The following is a 17,726-nucleotide window of genomic DNA, read 5'->3' on the forward strand; positions in this document are numbered from 1 at the left end:
GAATGTAAATAGTGATAGTACACAGCATTCTACTCAAGCTCATATTTTTCTTTTTAGACCATTATGCTTCTTTTTATATGCTGTTCCTTTGCTATTGTTTTTTTCCAGGGACATCTTCATTCAGAGTAATGGAGCACTGGGTATTAAATGAGTGTGCCTGTAGTCCAATGAACTCAGTATGCCGCTCATCTTGTTACTATACTTAATCTAAATAACCTTTTTTATGCTCTGCTGGAATGACATTTTCAAAAGGCTATATAGTAGTAAATGAGTGTATATGTCAGTAAGGATTTGCTAGAAAAATCAAATCTTCCTGACAAGTACATTTATTCATTGCTATTTACTACACACTCCAATTTGAAGGACAATTTTAGTGATCGGATCATTAACATTTACTGTCATTTTGGCAACATTTTCCAACTTTTCTCTTTACCTCCTTTCTTGCCTGTTGTGTGCTTAGCAACCTCTGCCTAACAGAAGTTAGTTTTACAGGCATTCTATCACCAATGTGTTAAACAGACCTTTTTTCCCCCCCTGTCAAGCTGGTTTATTGCACAGAAGGCACCTAAGTATTAAAGGAAATGTTAAATACAAGGTTCCTAACTGCAACATTAGGAATCTACTACAGTTACAGCCTTGATAAACAGCTGAGAGTATTTTCATGTAAGACCACCACTTCTTGACAGGCATATTTTCATATTAATGTCTTTCCGGCCAGCTCTTCAGGAGAAAGCTGGTGAGCTGGTGACAGACTTTTTAGATGTCAAGGTAGTGATAGGACAAGGGGGAATGGAGCAAAGATAGAAGTGGATAGATTCAGTTTGGATGTTAGGAAAAAGTTCTTCAGTGTCAGAGTGGTGAGACACTGGAACAGGTTGCCCAGGGAGGTGGTGGAAGACCCAGCCCTGGAAGTTTTTAAGGCCAGGCAGGAAGTGGCTGTGAGCAACCTGATCTAATGCGAGGTGTCCATGCCCATAGCATGGGGGTTGGAACTGGATGATCTTTGAGGTCCCTTCCAACCCTGACAATTCTATGAGACATAGATCAATACATTGATACCAAACTGAAGGCTTTCCCTAACAAAATACCATGTGGTTATGTGAAGCTTCAATTATTTGAATTCAATTGTAGTAAAATTTACTTAGCAAAAAGTAAATGAGGAAAATAAGGAGTTTTCCCTTTTGGAAGGATTTGCCCTTTATCTCACCAACATGGCAAAATGCTCATAAAACTGCTGATGTGGGCAAGTACTGGAGACTGTGGAAAGCAGAATCTAGGAATAAAAGCACTGTACTTAGACAGATAAAATGTCAGAAGAGAAACACCAAGGATCACATCTATGAAGAATTTAGCTGTCTTCACCAATGAAGCAGGGAAATTGAATTACATCTCTTGGAGATTGTGTAACTTTATTAATCCAGAAAAATCCCCTGCCTGTAGGGTATTTCCAAGTAAAAACCTTCCTATAACAGAGGTCACAAAAATACACAAGTAGTCAAAGAAGCCTCCCATAGTCAAAATTGTATCAGAAGATTCTTCTGCTTTAGAGTATGGCACATAGCATGCTACTACAAGATCAATGTATCTTCTTAAAGCTACTGACACTATTTTCGAGTGATCAAACCAAGAAAAGGTTAAAGGCCACTGTGGGATAACCACATAGCTTACCATGGGACTGGAAGGCAAGTTGATTTGGTAGGTTTTGGGATGAAAGTCATTTGCAATAAGCAGATGTTTGTGTAACGTGAAGATCCCTGAAGCTGGCCTGCCAAACATCCAGGGGAGGGAGTCATGTGGAAATAAGATGGCCCTGCTTTGGCTAAAACTGATGAAGAAAGGCTAAAACAACATAAACACACAACTTCAACGCAGATTTTGAGGGCCAGGGTGCCTGAATGAAGACCTTTGCCTGATTTTAATATTAAAGTTGACATGCCTCAATATGCTAATGAGGAAAACTAAATACATGCTAAACATGCATGACTCTGCTACTCAACCTTCCTCCCAAACCATGTTGAACATCACCTAGAAGGCAGAAACAGCCTGGGCTAGGGCATAAAACCCATGAGAGGGATGTGCCAGGGGGCAGTACACTAGTGGTACCAGCACCAGTGGGGGTGGGGTGCATTGTGGGCCACAAGCAGAGGTGCAGTGTGGCCAGCAGCAGCACCAGCAGCCGCAGGTGGGAGGAAAAGATAGAAATGAGGATGGTTGTCAGGCTCTGCTCCTTTTCCTCCACACAAGATTTAACTTTTGCTGCATTTCTAATATATATTAGAGTTACTACAAAGGATTGCATCTCCAACTGTGTCAGCTGTTACCCAGGATTTATTAAATCTTGAGACCATCTTGCAGTTAGTGCATTTATCACTGGCAATACTGAATCTGTTGTCTCTCCCACTTTAAACAATTAAACTATTTGATTGTTTTAACTTTCTGAGCTTCTGTCAGAGCAAGTCCTTATTGGGGCACTTTAAAGAGAGGCAAATGTTAATTTTGCCAAATAGTTCCAGTAAGACTCCTGGGCTCAGACATCAGGACCTTACCCATAATGGGACAGGTAGCTCAGTTGCTTGCAAAATAAGTGATGGGTCAGCAGGATTTAGCTGAGGATTAAATCACTGAGAGACAGACTGTGGTATTTTCAAAACAGAAATAATTGCTTTAAAGAAAAAACCCCTACACATTATGAGAAATACTGTTAACATCAGCAGAAGTCCAAATAGCACACTGCACCCACTGGTGCTTCATGTCTCATCAGGGCTAAGGGGTAAATACTGATCCATCGAGCACAGCAGTAACCATTTGAGGGGAAGGAGGAGAATTCTAAGGAATTAAGAGCTTCCATGTGAATTGTAACCTTGCTGGTGACCTGCTGAATCTCACCGTAAATGAGACACAAAATGGAAATTTACCAAGAAAACGGAAATAATTACAATACTCTACCCAATTATATTTGTTTGATATGATTAAAGTCAATTATTACTATATTAGTTATTCACATTTTTCTAGATTTAAAAAGAAAGTTTAAACACTCTTACATGTCAGTTTTCCCTAAGCAATCTAACATGGTTCCTCAACCAGCACCAAAATCTGTCTGCTCACTTGGCCAGCTATAAATAAGTAAAGAACTTGGATGCACAGCCAAACACACCTGTTCTCCCCAAGCTGGCTCGGTGGAGTGCTTGGGAAAGCAGGAGTCCTGACAGCAGTAGGCATGACCTACAGTTTCTGGTCAATGGAAATGACTTTAAATACAGACAAGAAATCTGCTTGGAAATTTTTTTTAAACTGTGGTGTTCCTGAGAAACATTTTAAGTGTGACAAACTGCCATGTTCTGCTGGAAAAGAAAAAGTTTCAGCTGTGGCCTTTCTTACGGATTCTCATTAGAGCAATTTTAAATTATTTCTAGCTAGGCTTATAAGCAGGTTCTCTAGGAAAATCACAGTATCACAGTATAACTAAGGTTGGAAATGACCTCAAAGATCATCGAGTCCAACCTATCAACACAGACCCCATGACTAGACCATGGCACGAAGTGCCATGCCAATCTCCTCTTGAACACCTCCAGGGACGGTGACTCCACCACCTCCCTGGGCAGCCCGTTCCAATGACAAATGACTCACTCGGTGAAGAACTTCCTCCTCACCTTGAGTCTAAACCTCCCCTGGCTCATTTTTGCTTGGATAAAAGTTATTTTATTTGAACTGTAAATGGATTTACTGTTGAGCTGTTTATAAACAAAGAAGCATAACATATTGGCAACCTTGCAGTTGATGATTCTGGTATAGAGTCAGGCAGGGCAGATACATGAGAAACTTTGCAGTGCTGTCAACTTCCCTTCTTCCTCAGATTATCCCAATACCAGAGTACCACCAGGTATGTGGTGGTGTGAGTACTGTTGCTGTAAATACATTAGTCAGATTCATAAAGGAGGAAATACGATAAGTGACCAGTCAGAGAAAGCAAATGGTGGATGCTAACTTGATTTGCACAGCGTAAAAGCAATGCCAATTAAACTTACAGAGCTACATAGGTTCAAACTAAAGGCAACTAAGAAGAATCCCACAGACTGGAAAGAACTGCCCTAAGTCATACAATATTATATAACAAAATGTAACATAATATTCCACGTGCAAACTTCAGCATGTGTGATCTGGTAAAAATCTCCTTAAAATTATTTTACCCTAATGAGGGCACAGTGTCCTTTTTGAACTATTCATCCTTCACTTTGCCTTCAGAGAATCACAGAATCATAGAATTGTCAGGGTTGGAAGGGACCTCAAGGATCATCCAGTTCCAAACCCCCTGCCATGGGTAAGGACACCTCACACTAGATCAGGTTGTTCAAAGCCACATCCAGCCTGGCCTTAAAAACCTCCAGGGATGAGGCTTCTACCACCTCCCTGGGCAACCTGTTTCAGTGTCTCACTACCCTCATGGTGAATAATTTCTTCCGAACATCCAATCTGAATCTACCCATTTCTATTTTTTTCCATTCCCCTTTGTCCTATCACTACCTGACACCCTAAAAACTCCCTCACCAGCCTTCTTGTAGGCCCCTTAAAATACTTCCAGTCCTTCTATTCTCTGATTTAGAATATACTCTGCAAAGATGAGTGAGAATAGCTGGTGCTGGATAAGGCTTTCAAAAGAGATGGTATTTCACCCCTCACTCATAAGCACAAGAATGCAGCATAACAACATCAACCCTACCTGAGCCGTTGGCTCCTCATTTCTCAGTTTCAGTAATACTGGAGAGGTTGGCTCATTTTTGCTTGGATAAAAGTTATTTTATTTGAACTGTAAATGGATTTACTGTTGAGCTGTTTATAAACAAAGAAGCATAACATATTGGCAGAGACATATAGAAAAGATTCATATATACTGCATCTAGGCTAGTGTCTGGAAATTCAATATGAATCCCTCTTAATAATCTTTAGCTGCCCAGATTTGCTAGAAAAACATGTTTGTGTTTTTCTGATCTTTGCTTCTACATCTACCCATAATACAAATATACTGGGGAATCATGCCACACACTGGGATTTTATTGTGATTTCTTTCTTAATACTCCATAGCAGCACCAAAACATTAACATCAAAGCAGATGTAAGCTACAATTACAGCCACGCTTTTAAGTCTTACCTTGCTAACCTTATCTTGGAAGCGTGCAGGATGTGGGCTCTGTCATTGCTATGTAAAAGGCAAAAAGGATACAAGGGCTATCTGCCTTCAGAACCTTATGGTTTGTTCCACTGAAGAAATGAAGAAAAAGAGAGGAGATAATACCTAGGGAGAAAACAAGCTAGAAGCAAACTACCTTTGACTTCTCAAGGATATTAAGATATCACAGTTTCATTTCATGTCTCACAGGTTGTGCATTGTGTGATCCTACAAATCTTGGAAATGAGAGAGATGCAGTATCTGTTATACTCGCCTTGGTTCCAGGCAGTTGCTATTTACCATCAGGGCAGCAACAAGGCCTAGAAACTTCACATACTGATTTTATCCCTGTTTAATTTTCCCAGTCCCCACCATCATATGATGTCAGGTTCCTTGTTCTATCAAAGCCTGGGAGAAGACAAAAGGGATGTAAAATGTAGGGTATCGGCCTCGGGCAAAAAAAGTGGGATCTTAATGTGTCTGAACTCCTGCCTATAATGGGTTGGAGAACTAGTCATAAAAGTAAAACTGTTTCTTGCAAGTGTTCCTGCATCAAAATCAGCAAGTGAAGATAACAGAGACTGCAGATTGTAAAATTAAGTTGCCCAGATTGGCAATTAGTATTTCCTAAGACATTTAGGCTTTAAATGATGAGGTGAAAGAGGTTGAGGAGAAAGAAACAAATAAAAATCATCTTCCAAACAAAGTGCCAGAGGCAGCAAGTGGATCCAAAGTATAATTATCCAGAAAAGGCCCAGGATATAATGGGAACTCCAGATCTTTCTTTCCCCACTTTTGTGGGTTGTTGGGGTTTTTTTTTTGTTTGGTTTTGGTTTTTTTTTTTCCTAACAGTTTCAGTTTTAATTTACTTTCTCTTTTAAAAAATACATGACAGCAGAACATCCAGCTGCTTATGGAAAATTCAATAGCTTTTGTGATTTATATCAATATGATTTAACAGGTTGTTGTTTTGCTATTCACATTTGAAAAATCACTGCAATTATAATTCTATCATAATAAAGTGTTCTTACATTCAAAGCCTTTGACAATCTTTGCTCAGATGCCAACTCTTCTCACATCTCTGGTAGTACCAGATCTCTGATAATCCCTTCCCACTATTAAAGTTTCTTGCCCTACCTTAAAACTGATATTGCATCAGTTTTTCAGGAACTACCATTATCAATACTCAGGATCCTTGTGGATGTTTCCACTGGTGGCAAAACCACCCTTATGCGGTCTACAAAACTCACAGTGGTAAATCAAACCTTAGCCTTCTGGCTATATTCAAACCTAGACTAACAAGAAGTAAGAAGCAGAAATAACAACAGCATTTTTCTTAAAAAGCACTACTTTCCTTAGGTGAGAAAACAGCCAGTTATTACTTTAGTTTGCATTTGATTTCCTGTTTTATTGACCAGCTGGAATTATACTATTAATGCTCAAGGCCTCTTATGACTTAAGGATCCACAAGCCTTTGGGAGGCTGTAAATAATGCTCTAACAAATCATAGTTCTGAGCTGATACAAAGACCATGCAAACCTACTCCATGCAAAGAAAAGTAGTTTGGATATATCCTTCTGTTGTGCTTTTCTCCTGCACTGTATCATCTTGGCATAATATGAAAACAGGAATTGGTCTGATTGAAACAAGGTATTTGAGGACCAATTATTCCTTTTTTCCCCCTCTTTCCAACTTTCACACGTAGCTGGAGAGTTTGGGTTGTTCAGTCTGGAGAAGTGAAGGCTCCAAGGAGACCTTATAGAGGCATTTCAATATTTGAAGGGGACTTAGAGGAATGCTGGGTAGGGACTGGTTTAGAGGGGCTTGTAGCAATAGGACAAGGGGCAGTATTTTTTCAACTGGAGCGCGGTGGATTTAGGTTGGACATTAGGAGGAAGTTCTTCACAATGAGGGTAGTGAAAACCTGAAACAGGCTGCCCAGAGATGTGGTGGAGGCCCCATTGCAGGAGACAGTGTCAAGGTCAAACTTGATGGGGTCCTGAGCAACCTGATACAATTAAACAATATCCCTGCTCCCTGCAGAGGGGGTGGACAAGATGACCTTCAAGTGCGCCTTCCAGCCCAATGCATTCTTCTCTTTCTAAAGCATTTTGACTCATCCCACATGTAAGAAATGTAAGGCTGAGCATTTTGAGGAGGTCTGGGGGGATTTACAAAAAAACCCAAATGACTGTAATTCATACATGACATGTTGTGGAAACCTTGAGCCCAGAGGTAGCAAATTTCCACTGTGCTTGAAAGTGGCTGAAGGTAATGAAGATTAAAAACAGGCTATTGCTGAAGGTCTGGTAAAGAGTTTTTCAAAAGACAAACAAGGGCTTATTGCTGACCTGGTTTGAGTTGAAACAGAACTCATTCTGGTCAGTGATGTCATTTTTCAGGCCAGGCTGTTCTAAGAAACTGCACTTTCTGAAATTAACAGCATGTTTTTGCAGACAGCGTGTGCTACAAATAGTGATAACACTCAATATTTAGTTAGTACCAAGACTTGGTATGCAGGCCAAGGTCACTGCTAAATCTTGTGCACTACATTGGAGGTGCAAAGTGAAAAGTCATACCCGCAGGGAGGAGCTCACAGGGGCTTCCTCTGAAGAAGACCCTTTTCTGTTCTACCTTCGATCCCAATCCATCAGTTCCTGAATCCAGTTTCAGAATCCAGTTCCTGAATCCAGAACCCACATGCTGCACACTCCAGTCTAGGACTTCCCCCATGCCTGCCTACTGCATCAGTGGTGATGGAGACATAATCACCATCAAGGGGTTGGGTTTAATATTGGGTTTGTATATATTTACATGTATTTGTTTTTATTGTTATTATCAAAGTAGTTTTGGTTTTCTTTTCCAACTCATAAGTTTCTCCCATTTGGGAAGGGAGGTGGGTTAACAGAAAGCATCCATCTCTCATTTAGTGGCCAGACCAGCCCTAACCTTTGGCAACTGTGCACACAGTACGGTACTCTAACTACGTTGTTTATTGTTGTGAGTTTTTTTTTTTCCCCTAGTACAGAGTCTTTCAATAACAAAATGAAGGCTTCAGGCCTTCTGATCTGTGGACAGGGTAGTGTCAACATCCCCAGCAGCATACACAGCCAAAAATCACTGCAAGAGCCTGGACAAGCTAAGATTTCCTGTTGTATCAATAGGATTACTGAAAGCCCCAAGAGTAGGGTAGTGTGAGAGGCATCTTGTGGATGTTCATGTTATTTTCTACTTGAGTTCTTTGCCTTATTTTCCATTCTTTATAAACAGATTAGTTGCATAAATTTATACTCTCAATTTTCTGTTTCTGAGTCTTATGAAGACAAAATTTCCCCTTGAAATCAGTGTAGTACAAGATTTTATTAATTAATACTAGATTCCAGTGTAATTGAAGGCAATTTGACATAAAATGAAATATTAGAGTTTGGGACCAATGTCTCTCTCAAACACAGCTACTTATTAGAAAACAAAGAGGCTTGCAAATATCTTTGACTTCCTTCTTTTCAGAGAAGTATGCAGTTTCTAAACCCATACAGGGTTAGTTTCTCAACCCAAGCTTACAATAATTTCATGCACATATAAGGCTTTACTTGCTTAATAAACTAAACAATGTTTCTTTATTTTGTTTAACATTTTGCAGATCATTTTTCTACTTCTTTGCAATGAAGTGATTATCTATTTTGACTGTGTTTATCTCACTATCAAGTATTATTTTTCCTTCTGTAAGGCTTATTTTGAGATTAACCTGCAGGTCTGGTGTTTGGTCAAAATACTTCTCTCTGGGGAGTCCAGCACTGTCTGCGTCCTAAATAGCTTGTTTAAGCTTTCCCTTCTTCCCAGCCTATAAAATGAGGATAATAATACTTCACAAACAGACCTGCTGTGAGGATTCATCAGTTAATGTTTGAAGACAGGGATGCTTATGCTTTAGCATTGACCTATTAGAATGTGTGACTCTGAAATTTATGTTTCACTGCTGCATTTCCTATCAGTGGAGTAACTAACACATGTAAGGATATCTCACGCAGGATGTTCTCCAGCAAATCTGTGCCCTCTGGAGTACATGATACTACTTAATCACCCACAATTTCTTCACCTTCACAACAAGACCTCTAGCACTGCTGCTGAAAGTAATCACACATTGTACACTTTAACCTGCACTCAAATGCTGAGCCTCAACTGGTTCATGTGTTGTTAGGTGCGAACAAGATTTGAAAGAATACTCCAGGGGATGTACACATGTAGGACCTAATTAAAGACTTTAGCAAGTACTAGATCATAGAATCAATAAGGTTGGAAGAGACCTCAAAGATCATCAAGTCCAACCTGTCACCACAGACCTCATGACTACTAAGCCATGGCACCAAGTGCCACGTCCAATCCGCTCTTGAACACCTCCAGGGATGGTGACTCCACCACCTCCCTGGGCAGCCCGTTCCGACAACTAACAACTCTCTCTGTGAAGAACTCTCTCCTCACCTCAAGCCTAAACTTCCCCTGGTGCAGCTTGAGACTGTGTCCTCTTGTTCTCGTGCTGGTTGCCTGGGTGAAGAGACCAACCCCCTACAGACAGGCTTGTAAATAATGATTTGGTGTTTGTACAAGAAAATTTATCAGTTCAAAAAGGTAATAGATATCAATCTGCATATCGGTGATCCTATTGCAAACTATAGCTGAAACTAAGTTACCCAGTCAATACATTTACTAACAGATAATTACCTCAAGTTGCTATAGCTCTCCTTTCTTCCTAAGAAATAACAATTAATGAGTAAAATGGATTAGCAAGCACAGTGAGGAGTAAAGAGCTTCCAAACAAGTGAAGCAGCACATAGCTGTAATATTGACAAGATCCACCAGAAGAAATTATGGTATTTCCATGAATATTACAGAGTCTAACCCTGTCTGGGTCTTCCCTCCCTTTCTCTGCCCTCTTTCTCTTCCCATTTCTCTTAATTATTTTTTCTCATTTTAATTTTCTTGCTTCCATTTCTAACTGCACAACTGAAATTCCACAGCCCAGTGAAACCCCTGTATTCTAAGAACATCCGAGGACCTTGGTAAGGTGTTACAGAAGTTATTAAACAGTCAGGTATTCATCCCTACTTTTCATTCCTTATCCTTATGCTCCACTGTAAGCCACTGTATGTCTGTAAAATTGTCTCTCAAGCTGTTAGGAAAAAAATCAGAAATCATATTCAACCGAGCTTCACAAATGGGAAATGAAATATGAGCTTTATTGATTGTGTCTATTATGCATGAGTTTTCACACAACAGTTAATAAAATCCTGAAATCCTAGCTCAAAATAGAATGTAATCAGAACACAATCTCTACCTTGATTTCTTGGAATAATTTTTTCCCCCCCTTTGTTTCATTCAAGATCCAGGTTTGGAACTTGGCAGAAGTACTCTTTGCTATATTGAATGACATCTGGGATGAAACACCTTAGATTTGATTACCACTACAGTGTCATTTCCCCAGAAGCAGGAAGGACTGGTGTATATTTGTGACCGTTTGAGGCCCTCAACCTTTGACAATATTCTTGGGTGCGGTCAAAATCCCAGCCTGTACTGACTCTACAGAACCAAAGAACCAAGTATGTTACCCAGTTAAATGAGGTCTTTGATCTAACAATGTGGGGTTTGTGCTTAAAGACAGACAGATTCTGATAGTTTCCTGTTATGGACTGTTTAAAAATAGAGATGTGTGGGCTGTAAAATATTTTCTGTGACAAAGATCTGATCAAGTAATTATCTGCAGCAAATTTTGGGTACAATTTCTGCTACCTAGACCCTTTTACAATTCACCAGAGGGTGATTTTGTCAGCCTGTCAGCAGGAAAACAAGAGAGTATGTTGAGAAACATTAACAAAAGTTGGAAACAACAGCTTCTGAAGCATTTGAATTGTCATTCCCAGGGATGCGAAGAGGCTGCCAGATGAGAAAATAAGAAAAAAGGTTGATGGGAGATAACAGAAGGCCAGGAAAGAGACATTGGAAAGTTATATTCAGAAACCTGATGTGAAATTCAAATTGCTCTCTTTTTTCTTCTAAGCTCTTTCCAGGTGGCATCTCTCACAAACCCAGAAAGAGAGTCCTGTACTCACAGATACACACTCACTGTGGTTAAAGACCCATAGCAGGACAGATCCCTATTTTTGTCTGTTTTAACTGGGAAAAATCATTAAGTCAGAACTGATAGAGGAGTATGACTATAATAGTATCATAGTATCAGTCAGGGTTGGAAGGGACCACAAGGATCATCTAGTTCCAACCCCCCTGCCATGGGCAGGGACACCCCACACTACATCAGGCTGGCCAGAGCCTCATCCAGCCTGCTCTTAAACACCTCCAGGGACGGGGCCTCAACCACCTCCCTGGACAACCCATTCCAGGGCTTCACCACTCTCATGGTGAAGAACTTCCTCCTCACATCCAGCCTGAATCTCCCCACCTCCAGCTTCATTCCATTCTCCCTAGTCCTATCACTACCTGATATCCTGAGAAGTCACTCCCCAGCTGCCTTGTAGGCCCCCTTGCAATACTGGAAGGCCACAATTAGGTCACCTCGGAGCCTTCTCTTTTCCAGACTGAACAGCCCCAACTCTTTCAGTCTGTCCTCATAGGAGAGGTGCTCCAGCCCTCTGATCATCCTCGTGGCCCTTCTCTTAGTCCCTAGTCACTTAGAGAAAACAAAGCCAAAACAGTGAAGAATGCAGCCACATCCACTATAACCAGCTAACTTCTACTTGGCAAGAAGAGTGAGGAAATCTTAGTACCTCGTTCAGACTAATCCTGCATCTTCCAGTTTATATTCTGCGTTACTATTTACAGAAATGACATGCTCATAACTGTGCAACAATACAAGTAAGATGCTTACAAGAGAAGGGCTATGCATTGTAGGAGGCTGGTCTCAGTTTGCAAATTTTGAAGAAAGACTTCAGCTTTTTTTCACTGAAAGTCCTACCAAAAAAAAAAATAAAGAAAAGAAAAGAAGTAACAAGCTGGTTTTGCAGTTTTCCTACCTCCTTTTTTTTTCCTCCCTCAGGAGTTTTGTCCATTTACTGTCATGGCAATACTAATTAAAATAAATAAATACATTAATAAGAGCCTTAATGTGGGCAAAATTATTAAAAATAAATTAAAACCAGTTGTTCCTCTACTAAGCAACTTTTTGCTCAGGAAATGTTGCAAAGCAACATTACAGGCAAATACACTACAAATGAATATAAATTCTTGGTCTCCCTGGCAGGGCCAAAATTCTGAAATATATTGAAAAATTATCTCCAAATCCATATCTGTATCATACAAAGGTTTACATTTCAGTGTGATATCCAAGCAAGCCAAACTGAATGCACACAGATACATTGTATTGATGTCTCGAAAGAAAAAACATGCACAAGCTGGTAGGAGAGAATTTTCAGCCCAACAGACACTTTTTGTCACAGAGCAACAAAAAGCACTCAGAAAGGTATTGAAGAGTCAGGAGTTAAGGACTTGGGGTAAAATTTGCAGAAGAAAAGGAAGAACTATTGATTTGAGTAATACTTGGATTCGGACAATTATTTTCTCGTTGTGGTAGTGTTAAAGGTCTTTAACAACAAAATAGATCTACAGTATTTTTAAAATGTATTTACTTCACAAGAAAGCACTGAAAATGCCCTCAGTCTGTGTAAAATATGAAAAACAGGTCTTATATATGTGAGGTAATGACTTAAGACCTTCTCCAAAATAGCACAAAGAAAAAATATCCCAAACATTTAAACCTGTGCTTTAAATCCCTGCAACTTCCATTTTAGCCCTAGAGGAGTTCCTACACTGACTGTTAGGCAGTCTTGATGGGTTTGTCCTGTCCACTTTGAAAGGTGTGGTTTGAAAGGTGCTTCCCAAAGTCCATTGCATGGGATATTGTAAATCTTTCAAACTTCATCTTACATTTTGCTGAGAAAATCAGCCAGCCACATGTGGTACATAATTAAGAACAAAATCAAACAAACCAGAGCCTAAAGTTTGCTGTGTTTTATTTCTACAAATGTCAGTTACGGTTTTCCTTAATCTGAACTCTGTCACAGACAGGAGTGATTTGAGATGCACAAGCACTGCACATGGGTGACTGCACTGGCTCTGGATCTAAGAGCAACTCAGCTTTGCCTTACTGGCTGGGATGCAGCTAATCCTTGCTGCCAGCGTGTTACAGTGTGCAACCCTTCGCTGTCAGCACAAGGCTGCCAACATCTGCAGCACTATCAGCTCTGTAGTTTGGATCAACATTCAGCCTGGATGAGCTGTTCAAAGGGAAATGGACTTACCCACAAGTGTGATCCAAAAGAGGAAAATGAGACCATTAAATAAAAAGAATGCAGCACCTGTCAGATGCTGCAAAGTCTCAGGGTCACATTAACTTTACCTTTCCTAAAAATTGGCTTGGTTTGAGCTGGGAGCAGCTCCGGACAGAAAGTATTTCACCCCAGAGGAGTAACTCAAAACACTCACACGGAATTGGAGGCTAAATAAAAATACTATTTACAAACAGAAACAAAAGTATAAAAGGCATTCAGGGAAAAGGAGATAGATAAAATTAAAATCAGCTCAAGCCCAGCCTTCCAGCTGGGCCCAGCAGGCCTCAACCAGTCAAACCTGCCCCCAGCCAGTCAAACCTGCCCCCGCCAACACTACCCCCCGACCAAGACAGGCACACCAAGCCTCATGGTAGGCCTTGACGCCCCCCCAAGATGGACCTACCAGGCCTCATCAGCGCAGCAAGGAAACAGCTTGCCAGCAAGGCTGCACTGGCACACACCATAGACAGCAGCAGTCGCTGCTTGCCCGGCTGGGAGGTCTCCTTGTCACACAATCACAGAATCACAGAAACATTCAGATTGGGAAAAAACCCCTCAGGCTCACCAAGTGCAACCCAGAACCCTGCTCTACAGGGCTCACCCCTAAGCCATATCCTCAAGCACCACATCCAAATTGAAATACATCCAGGGTTGGTGACACAACCACCTCCCTGGGCAGCCATTCCAATGCCTGACCACTCTTGCTGGGAAATTTTTTTTTCCTTATTTCCACTCCAAACTTACTCAGTCATAGCTTGAGACCATTCCCTCTTGTTCTATCACTAATTACCTGGGAGAAGAGACCAGCAGTAGCCTCTCCTCAACGTCCTTTCAGGTAGTTGTAGAGAGCAATGAGGCCTTACCTCAGCCTCTTTTACAAGCTAACCATCCCCAGTTCCTTCTGTCACTCTTCATAAGTTTTATCCTCCAGGTCCCTTACCAGCTCCCTTGCCCTCCTCTTCACTTGTTCCAGCAGCTCCACATCTCTCTTGTATTGAGGTGCCTAAAACTGGACATAATACTCAAGGTGTGGCCTCACCAGAGCTGAGTACAAGGGGACAATCACCTCCCTACTCCTGCTGGACACAGCATTTCTAATGGAGGCCAGGATACCATTGGCTTTCTTGGCCACCTGGGCACACTGCTGGCTCATATTCAGTTGCTTGTCAATTAGAAGCCCCAGGTCCCCCAGGCTACATAGGGAGGTGCAGGTGTACGGGATGGAATAACAAATAACCCTGTGTCCACTCTCTGGGATGGACTGTCCACCCACTTGGGCACTCTGGTCCTCTGGAGGAATTTATCTCTGTGGTAGGACAGTTAGTCCTTAATGTACAACAAACATTTTTGGAAAATTGTAGACATTAAGGAAAAATGTTATCAGCATTTTAACATGGAAAGGTTCAGGTTTGCTGAAACTATTCCTGTACCCCACCAAAAGAAAGCCCAAACCAAACAACTGCTTTGGGCACTTCTTTCCGGTGCCATCATCAGCGTAGTGCATTTTATCCTTCAGATACTAGCTAGTGCGAGCTAAGTGGGAGCAAGATTTCTGTTCGTATTTTTAAGTGTCATGGTTGGGTATTTTCATTTGTGTCAATGCTGATCAATTGATGTAACATTTTAAAGTTATGCACTGCTGAGATACACTATCCAGAAATTTTGAAAATAAAAATAAATTAAAACTTCAAGTATTAAAATCTTACTGTGCAGAATTTCAGGCTCAGCGTTCAGGACCAAAGGAAACCATCTTTGAAAGGCAGCATTTTTAGCACTATCTGTATAGTTATTTCTGCTCCTTCAATTACAGGTCTACTGCCTTATTATTATAAATGCATGTGCATTATTTGCATAAACTTGTGTTCTGGAAAGCATCCAAATGGAGGTCTTGATCATACTGCTACGTTTTGTGACCCAATTATCCCCCAAACTCCAAAAGCCAAAGCACAAAATAGGTTTAAAAAATACAGTCAAAATACTTAGCTGAATACTTACAGCCAAATACAAATCAGCACACTACAAAACCATTACACTCTGCTACATCAAAATCAACATTTTCTACCAGCTCATGTTTTCCCCTCATGTTTTCAGAAGAATTTTGGTGGCTAATAGACAATGCATAGAAATAAATTTATCTCCAAATATTTGTTAATTTCTTCCAACTTCTGGAATCAAGGAGAAAAGATGAAGGAGCTTTTAATTACTTCTCTTTTTCAAAATGTTTTGTAAATATTTATTACCAGTTGTAAGAACAGAAATGTGAAAGCAGCAAAAGAATCATAGAACTGTTCAAGTTGGAAGAGACCTTTGAGATCACCAAGTCAAACTGCTAGCCTAGAGCTCACAATCCCACTATTGATACTAAGCCACTACCACTAAACCATGTCCCCCAGCACCACATCTTCATGTCTTTTAAATACTCCCAGGGATGGTAACTCCACCATCTCCCTGGGCAGCCTGTTCTCATGCCTGATGTCCATTTCTGTGAAGAAATTTTTCTTAATATCCAACCTGAATCTCTCTTCGTACAATTTGAGCCCATTTCCTCTTGTCCTGTCACTTGTTGCATGTGAGATGAGATTGACACTCACCTTGCTCCATCCTCCTATGAGGTAGTTGTAAAGGGCAATGAGGTCTCCCCTCAGCCTCCTCTTCTGAAGGCTAAACAGTCCCAGTTCCCTCAGCTGTTCCTCATAAGATTTGTTCTCTAGACCTTTCACCAGCTAAGCTGCCTTTCTCTGAACCTGCTCAAGCACCTCAATGTCCTTCCTGTAGTGAGGGGCCCAAAACTAAACACAGTACTTGAGGTGAGGGCTCACCGATACTGAATACAGTGGGATGATCACATCCCTGGTCCTGTTTGCAATGCTGTTTCTAATACAAGCGAGGATGCTGTTGTCCTTCTTGGTCATCACACCAGCAAGTGTAAACACAAGACACCCAGTGAAAATCTGTAATCATACCAGAATGACCTGGAAAAGCTGTAGTTTTCTTAACTGTTATTGAGGAAAACCTGAATATACTTCATTGACTTAAATGGTTCCAGACAGTGGAATGTATCCAGTGACATTAGTGTATTAACAGTACTTGAAAAGAATATTTGGAAGGCCATTTATCTAATAATTTGGAACATTCTGTTTTCTCCTTTTGCTAACAATAATATTTTGAAGTTTTGTCATCTGCTTATATTAAACAACCTTCATTTTTAATAAGAATTCCAGGGTATTTAATTTTGAGAGTTTACAAAGCATTAAAGTACCATTTTTTGGTGATGTAAACCTTGATATTGTTTAGGTGTAGAGAGAGCCAAGAAATGAGTGACTACAAAAGTAATAATTGTAAGGATAAAGTTCAGCTATAAGATACCGTGTTTTCTCCAAAAGAAGGAGGTGAAATAATTTCATTTAGTGACACAGAAACCGTCTCATAAACAGCAATTCCATTTCCTAGCACTCACAACCCCACTCCCTTCTCAGGTATGTTTGATGGCTGATAACTCCCATTCTGTTTTAGCCTGTGTTATTCCTGCTTATCTGCCCTGTTGCCAGGCAAGCTATGTGCAACGAAACAGCAAACAATGCAGTACTATGTCCACAGTGAAGATGGAAGTCCCTTTTCTGCAGCCACCAACATCCCCTGTTGTTAGTTACAAGCAGAAACGTACCTGCCATCTGGTGTAAAAGGCTGTGCAGCTCACATGGAGTGTGAGACTATTCATTGCCTACTGAAATCTTAGGATGTGTACTGAAAGAACTATGGGATTTCCTTGCTTTCATATCTAACAAGGGGTGGTACTTGGATGCAACGACTGAAAAGCAGAAACTACAATAAATTGATGTTCACGTTACATAAAGCTAATTTTGTCAATATACAAAAATCTGTAGAAAAAGGTTCAGAAAGCTGGGAAAGAGAAATGGAAGGGGGACCTCATGACTGTATTCACTATAGGTTAAAAGATATTTTGCTACTCTGTTTTGTTTCAGGCACAAACTTCTTCCCTATATCATCAGATTTACAGGCATGTCCAGTCAACACAGATCAGTCATGTTGTGTGTGGGCAGCCTTCACGACTGGATTTTGAGAAGAATGCATTCATCATGAAATTTCTAATATAAACTATGGATCAGTTCTGGGTAAGAGAAAAATATTTCTCAGTTACTGATAAAAGCATGGTTTCATTCATTTTGCTATCTTTTCCTGTGTATGTAATCATATGAAATAGCCTGC

General features: G+C 40.5%; 1 long non-coding RNA gene across 1 annotated transcript in view; it reads left to right on the top strand.

Annotated features, from left to right (window-relative positions):
* Nucleotides 1-17,726, top strand: part of LOC137452514 (uncharacterized) — a 116,476-nt gene that overhangs the window by 96,571 nt on the left and 2,179 nt on the right. The window contains exon 3 of the long non-coding RNA XR_010990102.1: nucleotides 17,483-17,632. This is a non-coding gene — a long non-coding RNA (uncharacterized lncRNA). The remainder of the gene's footprint in view (nucleotides 1-17,482; nucleotides 17,633-17,726) is intronic.

This window comes from Melanerpes formicivorus, unplaced genomic scaffold (assembly GCF_026170545.1).
Source record: "Melanerpes formicivorus ecotype bairdi unplaced genomic scaffold, bMelFor1.0.p_v2 SCAF_55, whole genome shotgun sequence".
Classification (NCBI taxonomy): domain Eukaryota; kingdom Metazoa; phylum Chordata; class Aves; order Piciformes; family Picidae; genus Melanerpes; species Melanerpes formicivorus.